This window comes from Aulostomus chinensis, chromosome 4 (genome assembly GCF_037954235.1).
Source record: "Aulostomus chinensis isolate RoL2024-O1b breed Wild chromosome 4, RoL_Achi_v1.0, whole genome shotgun sequence".
Classification (NCBI taxonomy): domain Eukaryota; kingdom Metazoa; phylum Chordata; class Actinopteri; order Syngnathiformes; family Aulostomidae; genus Aulostomus; species Aulostomus chinensis.
The window spans coordinates 6,324,429-6,337,086 of NC_141323.1; the positions used below are offsets into that span (position 1 = coordinate 6,324,429).

Below are 12,658 nucleotides of genomic sequence, written 5' to 3' on the forward strand. Positions count from 1 at the left end.
TAGCCGGAGGAGATTGTGTTGTTGTTATTGTCCTCTCATTAGTGCTGTGAATATAGAGAACATCACTGCATGATGATGATCTCCTGTGCTGCAGAGCTCAAACCACTAAAGCTAACGCTGAACTCAGAGCTGCGAAACACCTGCAGTTGGTTAAAAACACAAATGAAATATTCATTGATGTTGCACTCAAAAACAGATTCATCCTGCTGCTCTCTCTTTCTAGCACACACCAGTGCACAATACCCTGTATGCACCGTCAGATGATCGACGTTTACCGCTAATGTTTCGGTGGCCTGCGGGCGGTGCTGTGCGGCGGGGATACCTCCCCTCCGACGCTTCACGAGTCCCAAATCCCAACGAATACCTACAGTATAAACGCTGAAGTCCTGTAGTTCCAAGCAAGAGTCGAGCTTTTGCAATACTGAATCTCGTGGACTTGGAGATGAAAAATGGCTCAACTTTGGATGCTAATTTTGCGAAGAGACAACAAACATTCACCGTTTCAACAGTTGCAGGTACGGGCCTGTTTCCACTTCAGCGTCAGTCACTCTGAACTTGGTGACTGTGAAGAAAGACTTGGACACTTGTCAGTCTCCATTAGAACATTTGCTGTGGAAGAGCATGAAGGCATTGCAACTCTTAAATCAGCTCCTACTGGCAAAGAAGACTCTGAAATCACCACCACCAATTCACAAAGAACCCAGAATGGCTGCCCTCAGCAACCCCTCTCATCAGAGCAAGACCTGAGAAGAACTCAGTGGTAAATGTCCAAGTGTCCCTTTAGGTTGTGCGAAAGAGGGACCGCTGTTCTTGTGCCCATCCTGGTTCTCGCTCTTGTTTGGAGGGTGTGGCGTCACACGTCTCACCAGCCTCAGTTAGAATCTAGATCGTGATTGATGCAGCGCTGCTTACACGCTTATCAGCTAATTAGCTTGGTGAGATAAAGCCACATGAAAGGCTGCTGGCGGTTGGCTCAACATCCAGGCTCTCCCGGACTGGACAGTATATAGTCCAGCTGAGCTGCTGAACCCACAACCCACACACACACACACACTCACACACACACACACTTGTCTTTCTATCTGTATCAGGGGTTCTCAAAGTGAACATGAGCTGTGGTTTTATTATGTTTGACCACTCTGATGACAAGTAGAACAGAGAGAGAGAGACCTGACCAACAAAGAGGCTTTTACTCTTTTTAAAAAGTAACAAGAATAGAAAATCAATATTTGGTGGGCAGTGTTGGTTTTGTGCGGGCTACCACGGATCAGTACAGGGGAAACACTCTATTAGCTTGTTAGCATGTGACTTTTGTTCCACCTGCATCATTTGCCCTTTTGTCTGGTGCTGTCCCAGTAACGTGACGAAGACTGGAACTGATCCCCGTTCCACAGAAATCCCACCAGAACCACTCAGGAGGTCAGTAGAATAAATAAAAAAATACATGTTGTTGTAGACAGTTCTCCTGTTGTTAGCCATCAATCTCCGTTAGCTTCAAGCTGAATACATGTGGCCGGTTCTTTCTGCATCCTGGAGTCGCAGAGGAGAGAACAAAATGTCTGAGAGAGCTATTTGTGCTTGAAAGGTGAAGTACTCTCAGTATCACATAGATTCACAATTACTGCTATTTGTTGCAAACGGGAGAACAAACACTTGCATATTTCATTGTTTGGTTCGTTTTTAGGGCCACGGTGAGCAGCTAGACAGAGAGTGAGACCCAAACATGCCTCCCTCCCGCACCAGCGGAGGTAAAAACGGCGACGGTGCAACGACTGTCCTGCTCCTGACAGAGGTAATCCCCTCTGCTTTGTAAAGATGGAGTACTACACAAACAATCCCTATACACAGCAGATGGCTTAATGTCAGAGGTACATCGACTATTTCAAAGATTTCCGTTCATATTGAAAGCTTTAATCCAGAGTGAGAGTTGTTAAAATGTGAAAAGATGGTGTTACAACACACACACACACACACACATATTTTTCTTCCCAATCTGTACACAGGTGGATCATGTGTGCGTGTGTGTTTTTGTGTTGAGGCCTGTACATTGACCTTTTTTAAATTTTTTTTTTTTGGTTACATTGTTTTGCAGGATAGAACAGGAAATCATTATAGAGAAGATGTCTGGAAAGCAATATCCCATCTTCAGTTAAGGGAAAACTGTTCTCATAGGTATTAAATTGACTATTCATTCATTCGTGTGTGTGTGTGTGTGTGTGTGTGTGTGTGTGTGTGTGTGTGTGTGTAAGGACGGCAACCACAAATCCAATATAAACGTCCCATTCTAAGCGGCACAGTTTGACTGTCAACTGACTGCAATCAGGGATTGTCGGCAAGAGATTAAAAGATATTTTCCTCTTCAGGCGGAGTAAATTGGTTTTGGATTAAGGCTGATTGATTGCTGCTGAGGTATACAGCAGTCTGTTTGAAATGTTCAGTTCTGAACACACAAGTAATTTCAGCCCAAGCTACTCAAGGAAATCGCAGCGGATGGAATCGATAGATATTATGTAGCAGTTACCAGCACTGCACTGTTCAAGGTTATCATCATTAAAGGCTTGGAGAAATATTATTCAAAGGCCCATCATCTGCTTCTGAATGAGTTTGCATGCTAGCATGAGATACAGATGGAGACAGGCAGCGGCTGCTAAAACCTTGTCTATGCGTGTCTACATGTCAGCTGGCATGTGTGGCAGCATCAAACCTGGGTGACAGGGCCTGCTGCCGCTCCCCTGGCTGGAGGCGACACGGCTCTGCTCTCCGCGCTCACCGCCAAATCATTGAACGATCCAGAACAGCAGAGAAGACGTGAGGAACGTTCTTCTTTCACCTCATCCGGTACCACACGTGAACCCTTTTGCAAATGATGGCGCATCATACGGGTACATGTGAAGTCATCAGCTGTCAACAGGAAACTTACTCGCTTGTCTCCATATTAGCCCTTTAGTATAAAACTGCCACACACTGCTCAGTCCAGGACACAGAACTGTGGGTTCCGTCACTTGTGGAACTCTCTTAGTACAAAGTTTGAAGAGGTCTTTTTTGTGTGTTTGTTTGTTTTGGTTTCTATTGAGGTACTTCTACTTCAGAGGATCCAAGTGTTACTGAAGGGATAGACTACTATGAGTTAGAAAGTATTGATCCAAAAATATTACTTTGTCCTGAGTACTGCTGAAGCTGCTTCCAGTGGAATCCAACACGAATCACACAAACCAGTATCCTCCCTGCGTGAAGGGCTGGCTTTTGAACAGGAGACAGGAGAACAGGTCGAGCCTGGCCCCAGACCAAGATGGCCGCCCAGCACACCAATTCCATTCATGCTTTCCTCTTTTTTGTGATCAAATATATCAATATATAGATGGATGGATGGATGGATGGATGGATGGATGGATAGATAGATAGATAGATAGATAGATAGATAGATAGATAGATAGATAGAGATAGATCAAATATATATATATATATATATACATATATATATATATTTTTTTTTAAGAACATTTACATTAACGTAATTTAAATACAGAACAGAAACTAAAATGAACTGTTACATGCAGCATCCCCATAGATGTTCTGCCTGGGACGTTAAAAATGAAGCTAGCGCGGTTTATTTACCTTTGCATCCAAACTTTGTGTTTAATGCCGTAAACGTTCCTGCCGAGTTTCACGCTTCTGAATTCTGAGAACCACTTTGGTTCTTTTGTCTCATTTACTTTTGTTAGTCTCTTCTTCATTTCCTTAAAGTGGCCAAAAATGCACAAAAAAATGCCAGGATTTAAGCGATGGAGTTTGGGGACTCAGGAGAGCACCTGGTACATCTGGGACTCCGGTGACCGAGAGGACTGCTGGTGTCCCCTGCGCCTCTGCCGCGGACACCTTGGAGCACCGGTTGGACGATTCAGGCACAAGTAGAACGCTGCAAAACCAACAGTTGCATAATAAACCCCACAACATATTCTTCTTTTCAGTTTCAGCAGAACAGATTTGAATCACTGTTGTTGAGTACGACTTCCATGTTCTTCCACATGATTTTGTGTGTCAGTAAAACCTCAAGAACGACGCTCTCACTGCTCTGATTCAATAATCACCGCTCCACTAACGCTTTAATGTCAGACACATTCCAAGGAAACGCTGTGGCTCTGCACTGGAAAGAGACATGTCCTGCTCTTAAACCAGGGCAAGATTTCCTACTCGAAGAATATAGAATATGATGATAAGAGAGGGTTAAATGATAAACTTGAATTTTCATAAAAAGAATGGTCTTGTGGTCGTCTCGGACCCTATCGAGCCGATTTCAAATCCGCACATACGGAACTCTGCACGTCTGGATGTCTCTTGTCGTGAGGCTGATTCTACATCTTATTCGCTTTGATTCAAACGTTACATTTGCACTGATGAGTTTCATTGAAATAACACAAATGCTGCATGAATGTTAAGTGTCTTCATGAAGGTAGCCTCTCTTTGATTGCTGCTCCAATCTTCCGCTGGCCTCCGTCTCTTTTATTTGGTGTTCAGAGTCAGAGGGAATGAGACAGCCTATTACTGCAGTCCCAGCTCTTTGACTGACACTGCTCTCGTTTTATATTCTGACTAAATGAATAGGCGCTTGAATTAAGTAATCTCCATTAACTCTCAGTGGAGTAATAAGAAGGGTCAATACTCTTTGGCCCGGCTTCTCTTTAGAGTTGGAGGGTTCCCTTCTGACCTATTACCGAAGGTGATTCTCCAGACTTTTTGTAAAGAGATGCCTCTGGAACTTCGCTCTGCCACTTCTCTGTCTGCCAAAAGACAAAATTGGCCTGCGGGGGAAGAGGAAAAGTTGTCATTAAAATTACGTATCCCTTGACCCCTTGAAGGTCATATACTGGCAGCAATTATTGAGTGTGTCTTTAAGGAGAGCCTCTGCTGGTCGTTAGTGTGACAGTCCCCCGGGTTATCTCCCTGGGGAGAGGAGGGTGTGTGTGTGTGTGTGTGTGTGTGTGTGTGTGTGTGTGTGTGTGTGTGTGTGTGTGTGTGTGTGTGTGAGTGAGGGGCTGGAGGACCACAGCCCAGCATCCAGGCCTTAAGCTTCTTGCTAAACCTGTGAAAACCCCCTGTAGGAGGAAAACAGGAGCAATGAGGTCCACCCTTGAACTTGTCAGAGTCCTCAGAGAAGCTGGTTGCATCCAGAACAAAGATCTGGATGTTGCTGATGTCACAAGCTACTCGCACAGCAAGTGTTGATGGAGATGTGGCGCGACTGTCTGTGTTCGCGCCTCACGTGCTGGACATCTCCAGGTTGTCCAGAGTAGTTTGACAAAAAAAAACCACACACACACAAAAAAAAAACAGGTTTGTAGCATGTAGAGACACATCTGAACAGACGGGAGCAAAGTTCATCAGCTCCAAATCAAAGTTAAATACTTGGAAGAACCTCTCAGTGAGTTACTGAGAGGCAATCAACAGGAGGCTGCTCACACACGCCTGGTTAGCTCAACCGATTACAGAGATGAGCTGCTCCATTAGATGCACTTTACACGCTAATACATCAGAGAAATACACAATCTAATACTTTCACGACCTGGAAGTACTGAAGAAGGTTTTTGGGAAGTTTGTTAAATACTGTAAGAAATAATTCAAACAAAGCCATCATTTATCTTGGGTGTCTGTGTCTCTTTAAGCCCAGTCTGCACAACACTGCGCTGTTCATAACACTGTCCTGCATTTTCTGTGCCCTGGTACTCACAGTGCACCTCTCTCTCTCTCTCTCTCTCTTACACACACACACACACACACACACACACACACACACACACACATATAGTGGCAACCGCATGCCAGGTGACAACCAGCTCATCAGGCTTCAGGAGCATTAAGGGGTTCAGAGTTTTCCTCAGCTTGAATGAGTTTTGCTGCTGACGTGTTACGGTGGCTGACGGGGTGGTGTGGATGTTTTGGCCTCCTGTCCAGGGTGACGCCACCTTGGGTCCGATGACAGCTTGGATGTCCCCGCCCCCGTGACCCCGGATGGGAGGATGGGTGGTATGGATGTGATGTAATGAACTCCTCCGGTGGATTAATCCGGCTCCTGAAGACGAGTCCTAATTGAATGTTGCTCCATGTCTGCTGGTTGATTAAAACTATTGTTTACCAACAACAAACACCTTAAACCACAGTAATTGACCAGTGGTCTGTTCATTAGCTGCTCTGTGTGTCTCCTGATGCTGGAATAGTAGAAAATTATAGATTAGAAATTGTGTGTGTGTGTATCTGTATATATCTATATCTATATATATCTATATATCGATATAGATATATAGATATAGATATATATACACACACACACACCACACAGATGCGTTAGGTACCACACAGATGCATTAACATACATATTTACGTCACCAACCACAAAGACACATTAGCTACCACACAGATCGTATAACGAACACACAGATACATTCACAACCACACAGATGTGTTCACATAAACACAGATATGTTAGCTATCACACAGACACGTTAACATAAACACAGATACGTTAGCTACCACACAGGTCCATTAGCTACCACACAAGGCCGTTAGCTACCACACAAATATGTTAGCAACCACACAGACACGTTAACATAAACACAGAACGTTAGCTACCACACAGGGCCGTTAGCTACCACACAAATATGTTAGCAACCACACAGACACGTTAACATAAACACAGAACGTTAGCTACCACACAGGGCCGTTAGCTACTACACAAATATGTTAGCAACCACACAGACACGTTAACATAAACACAGAACGTTAGCTACCACACAGGGCCGTTAGCTACCACACAAATATGTTAGCAACCACACAGACACGTTAACATAAACACAGATACGTTAGCTACCACACAGGTCCATTAGCTACCACACAAAGCCGTTAGCTACCACACAAATATGTTAGCAACCACACAGACACGTTAACATAAACACAGAATGTTAGCTACCACACAGGGCCGTTAGCTACCACACAGACACGTTAACATAAACACAGAACGTTAGCTACCACACAGGGCCGTTAGCTACCACACAAATATGTTAGCAACCACACAGACACGTTAACATAAACACAGATACGTTAGCTACCACACAGGTCCATTAGCTACCACACAAGGCCGTTAGCTACCACACAAATATGTTAGCAACCACACAGACACGTTAACATAAACACAGAACGTTAGCTACCACACAGGGCCGTTAGCAACCACACAGACACGTTAACATAAACACAGAACGTTAGCTACCACACAGGGCCGTTAGCTACCACACAAATATGTTTGCAACCACACAGACACGTTAACATAAACACAGAACGTTAGCTACCACACAGGGCCGTTAGCTACCACACAAATATGTTAGCTACCACACAGGTCCATTAGCTACCACACAAGGCCGTTAGCTACCACACAAGGCCGTTAGCTACCACACAAGTCCGTTAGCTACCACACAAATATGTTAGCAACCACACAGACACGTTAACATAAACACAGAACGTTAGCTACCACACAGGGCCGTTCGCTACCACACAAATATGTTAGCAACCACACAGACACGTTAACATAAACAGAACGTTAGCTACCACACAGGGCCGTTAGCTACCACACAAATATGTTAGCAACCACACAGACACGTTAACATAAACAGAACGTTAGCTACCACACAGGGCCGTTAGCTACCACACAAATATGTTAGCAACCACACAGACACGTTCACATAAACACAGACATGTTAGCTACCACACAGATAAATTAGCAACCACAAAGATACGTTAATAACCACACAAACATTTATATACACACAGATACGTTAGCTACCACACAGATACGTTAACATACACACATATATAAGCAACCACAAAGATATATTCGCAACCACATGTACTGTATGTTTATATACACAGCTACATTGGCAACCATACAAATACGTTAATACACACAGATATGTCAACAACCACAGACATACATTTATATACACACAGATACATTAATATACACACAGATATGTTAATATAAACACAGGTATGTTGATATATGCACAGATATATCAAAAATCACACAGAAATGTTAACACCTCAGTAGCTCAGCTCATCGACTCCCCAGAGTTTCGGACCCGGTTTAGCCACATAGCAGTGGAAACAGTAGCAGCCACACGCTGTCAGAGCTGGTAAGACAACAGTGATGAACAGGTCTCAGGTGTCAGCTTCGGGTCTGCATAACACAAACCTGCACAATATGTCACTGAACTTTTTTTACTAGACCTGAAGAACCTCCAACATGAGCCCAAACAACACTGTTGAAGTAACTGGACTTCACTTAACCTGTGAGGGGTTCTGGAGTTTAGGTTCACCCCCAAAACTAATCCAGGCCAGCTCAGCAACCATCAGGTGTGTGTACCTGATCCAGGACTCTCTGGACCAGTGAGAGCCCAGGAATATTCTCCCAGTGACTCTGATACCGGTACCATGTCTGAGTCATCAGTGATGAAGCAAAGGAAACATTCCCATGATGAGACAGTTGATAACAGCATGGCAGCAATGACCCCGTCCACAGAAACACCCCTGAATCCCTCACTAGGTCCTGGACTAGAACTGGACCAGGTCTGATAGAAGCACCACCAAGAACAGAGACACTACCAGGATCTCTGTGAGGGCAGAACCAGGAGAATTCTTCCGGTGGTCACTTGGATACACAAAATCATCTTTGTCTTTACCATGTATCTTGTTTGGGGTCAGGGGTCAGGGATACTATCCCACCCTGCCGCTGGGTGAGAGGCGGGGTCGCCCTGGAAAGGTCACCAGTCCGTCACAGGTCCCCGGTTAACTGACTTCCATATTTTCGGTGTGTGGGAGGAAGTTGGAACACCTAGAGAGAACCTCTCAGGTACAGAGAGAACATGTCAACTCCTCAGCTTGTGGGTTCAAACCCAGAACCTTTCAATGTGAGGTAACTTCAAGACGGCTCAATTAGATCAGCACAACTGGAACACCATCCATCCGTCCATCCATCCATCCATCCATCCATCCATCTTCTCCCTCTTCTCCTGTTCAGGGTGGTGGGGGTGGAGCCTATCCCAGCAGCCTTCCCCCTGGACAGGTCACCAGTCCATAGCAGGGCCAACACATAGAGACAGACAACCACTGGCTCTCCCAGCCACGCCTACGGTCAATTTAGAGTCTGGATAAACCTGGTCCCTCTTGATGTCTTTGGACTGTGGAGGAAGCTGGAGTACCAGAGAGAACCCAGCAGGAACAGGGAGAACATGGAGACTCACCCAGAAAGACCCCGTGCTGCAGCCGGGGCTCCACCCACAACCTTCTTGCTGGGGGGCCACAGTGAGGACCACTGCTCCACCGGGCCGCCCTACAACTGCATCATTTCTACTTTTCGTAGCAACATCTAGAAGTACCCTGTAGTTAAAAAATACCTAGTTTACTCTTAGGAAAGGAAATGAATACTTTTTACAGCACTAGTACAAGTAATGTGTAATACTGGCGTGCTGTCACCGTCACGTGACCACCACTGTCCTGCAGGCTTCGTGCAAATGTTGGACACCAACATACACACACACACATATGAGGTAGCATTGCAATCTAGGTCATGTAAGCCACCCAGACACTCAGAGCTGCACATCTGTGACAAGATGCAGGAAGGTGTCCCCCCCCATGTCGCTCAGGAAATACTTCATCACACCCAATCAATACGTCAGTGTGGAAATTGGCCTCTTTTTAAAGTGCAAAAGCGTGACATTACCATCTCCCAAGTGTTTTTGTTTTAGCACGCCGGCTAATTAGATGGGTGATAGGAGTGGCACTGATTGGCATTATAAAAGCTGCACTATCACTCCTCACTGGTTCCCAGCACCAGCGTCTCCCCCTCTCTCTCCCTCTCTGTTGCCATCAGAGGAATTATTTAAGATAAAAGACATGATGGGGGGGGGGGGGTCCTCCCCTGACAGATATTATCATTACAACCCTTTATGGAAACTTTTTTTTTTTTAACTTCCTGGCTCTGTCTTTCTCATTCCGTGCCACTCACTTTTTCCTGTCTGCCTCCCGACGGGAAGGGAAAGGCGAGGAGAGGATGAGTGAGTGAGGGTGAGGGAAGGAGTGAGGGAGGGAGTGAGAGAGTGAGTGAGCTCTGTCAATTGGAGTGAGAGCACCGCTAAGTCTGGCTTCACTACAAAGGTTAGCAGATCTGACTGTCAATAGTGTCTTGTGGGTGGGAGGAGGGAGGGAAGGAGGGAGGGAGGAGACATGGAGGTGAGGTGGTGGTGGAGGTGGAGGGGGAGGGAGGGGGTCGCTTTGAGAGAAAGAGATACTTTGATATTTCGGAATGTAAGAAGGGTGAATGTGGAGAACTGGAGGTTGGGGATCTAATTACCGGGCCATAATTGGGGGCTGGGGAATAGGTTGCCGTCCTCTCAACTCGCTGCAGATCAATTATGTTAAGAGAACATCTGTAAGTAGAGCTTAATGAGGTCCATTAGAGCAACATGCGCTGCCTTCCCTAACGGTGCTTGTCAGCTTCTTGGATGAGCTGGAGTGCGCTGCTGACTGGGGACCTGGTGGAGGGGCTTAAATAGGAGAGGAGGCTCGACTCTCCGCCGATTCTCCCTGCTGCCAGCAGACAGACAGACGACGGGGGGAAGGTGAGGAAGGGAGAGCAGCGAGGGAGCCGAGTGAGAGCCGGGGGTCCAGGACGCGGAGAGCCCCGCAGGGAGGCGAGTTTAGGGCGCATCCCGACAACTCTCCCAACACTTTTCCGTCAAGTTTCCCCTCTGGAGCTGGAGAGAAGTGTGGACACTTGGATTCAAGAAACCCCGCCGCGGCCATCCCGAGCCACTTCTTCCTGGACGTCACGGGTCCTGCTTCAAGGTACGTGGTCGGCCCTCCGTGAGAGTTTGACAGCCTCGGCGCGGAGCTGCGCGTAAAGTGCCCGGCGACAGCAGCTCCTTCCCGGTAGCCGCCGCCGCTGGTGCTGCTGGAGAGGTGCCGGGGCTCCGGCTCGCTCAGTCAGGAGGTTGGAGACAAACATGACAAGTTTTTCCTCTTTGGACGCGTGTGTGTGCTCGCAGATACACGCCGGGATAAGGAGAGTTAATCCCCCATCCTCCACCTCTACACCGCCTTCCGCCTCCATCTCCCAGCCAGGCGCGGAGGGTAAATAATTGGCGGAACGCGGTGAGTGAAAGGAGGGTGGAAGGGCACCGGGAGAGAGGTGGCAGCCTCTCTCTCTCTCTCTCTCTCACACACACACGTACACACACACACACACACACAAACTCCCTCTCTCTCTCTCTCTCTCTCTGCAGCAAATTGCATGATTACCAAGATAGGCCGCCTTGAAATAATTCAATCCATGACAAAACCTAATTACTGGCAGGTAATACGCTGTCAGCTTTAATGCATCTCATCACTCATAATGGCGCGGAGAGCGTTTTATGACCCATCTCATTATCGCTGCGTTTTAGGCTGGAGCCGCATGCCACTCTACCCCCCCCCCCACACACACACACACACACACACCAGAATATTTAAGAGAATAACTTGTCAGTGTCGGTACGGTGTGAGTCCAGCAGCCGGAGGTGAGGGTGGAGGTACCCGAACATGGGAGTCACAACTGGGCTGCTAATTGATGCAGAGTGGCGCAATAACAGTGCGGAGGAATAAACCCTCCGCTTTAATTACAGGGATGATTTAAATTAAAAAGAGGGTGGGGGGTCGTGTGTCACGTGGACGGTCGAGAGAAAACGGGGAACAATCGATACGTCATCGGCAAACAAGATTGATTTAATTCACTTTATTTACATTACAAAGACACACACACACACACACACACAGGCCTGTGTATGGGGGGGGGGCAGTCCTGCGTGGAGGGATCAGACCCCGTCAGGTTCTGGTTGAACTCGGGTTCACTTGAACCCGCAAAGTGGCTCTGCCCTCGCTCTGCCTGTGCGTTAATAAACAGGAGGAAACGCAGTCGTGCGCACCTCCACACAAACGCACCTGTCCCCTGCTCGCATGTGCGTCTGCGCGCCCCCGCGCTCCCAAGAATGAAGAAGGGAAAGTGGGCGTTCCAGGGGGGCGCGCACGCCATGCCTGCTCTCCGTTATAGTGGAGCGCTCCCTGATGAGTGAGTGACCTTATCTCGGCGGTGTGATGTCTCTCCGGTGAGGGACGCGGGGGATCTGGAGCTCGCGCAGGCTGCTTATGCACGGGGACGCCGGCCTGCCGCACAGCCGCGCGGATGAACACCTGTAGCCGGGTGGTGGTGGTGGAGCTCGCGGTGAAGACCTCAGTCTGGTGAAGTTTGCCGTCGCTCCGAGGGGATCAGGGGCCGCTGCTGCCGGAGTTCAGGCTTCTGCTGTAACTTGTAGCGAAAGGTGAGTGAGCCGCGGACGCCCCGCACACACGCGCCTCCCGCTCAGCCACGCACGGCGGAGTAGAGTTGGTGGTCGCGGGGAGCCTCTGCTCCGTGTGCGCGGCGCGGTGTCACGTCAAAGTGCTGATTAGAGGAGCAGCAGCGGAGGAGGTGGAGGAGCAGCGCGGCTCTTTGTCGTCCTGTCAGCCGCCGCCTGCGTCTCCTCGCGCTACCCGGTGCTCTCAGACGGCGAGCAGCCTGATCCTCCGCCTCCGCGGTGCTGGC

General features: G+C 47.7%; 1 protein-coding gene and 1 long non-coding RNA gene across 6 annotated transcripts in view; one reads left to right on the forward strand and one right to left on the reverse strand.

The window, feature by feature from the left end:
• Positions 1-1,443: 1,443 nt before the first annotated feature.
• On the reverse strand, positions 1,444-12,609 carry LOC147262435 (uncharacterized). Of its 2 annotated transcripts, none has more exons than XR_015112377.1 (4): positions 12,155-12,609; positions 4,706-4,799; positions 3,810-3,916; positions 1,444-1,530 (listed from the first exon to the last, which is right to left on the reverse strand). It is a non-coding gene; the product is annotated as an uncharacterized LOC147262435 (long non-coding RNA). The 2 variants fall into 2 exon arrangements; XR_015112376.1 differs by lacking the exon at positions 12,155-12,609 and adding an exon at positions 9,285-9,325.
• lmo3 (LIM domain only 3) overlaps positions 10,625-12,658 on the forward strand; it is a 49,921-nt gene continuing 47,887 nt past the window's right edge. Inside the window, exon 1 of one of the 4 annotated variants that reach the window (XM_086201279.1) lies at positions 10,625-10,887. The gene's annotated coding sequence lies outside the window, so the exon portion shown is untranslated. Of the gene's footprint in view, positions 10,888-10,942; positions 11,194-12,037; positions 12,396-12,658 lie in introns of those variants that run through there. The other 3 variants (XM_086201276.1, XM_086201278.1, XM_086201277.1) reach the window with 3 other exon arrangements.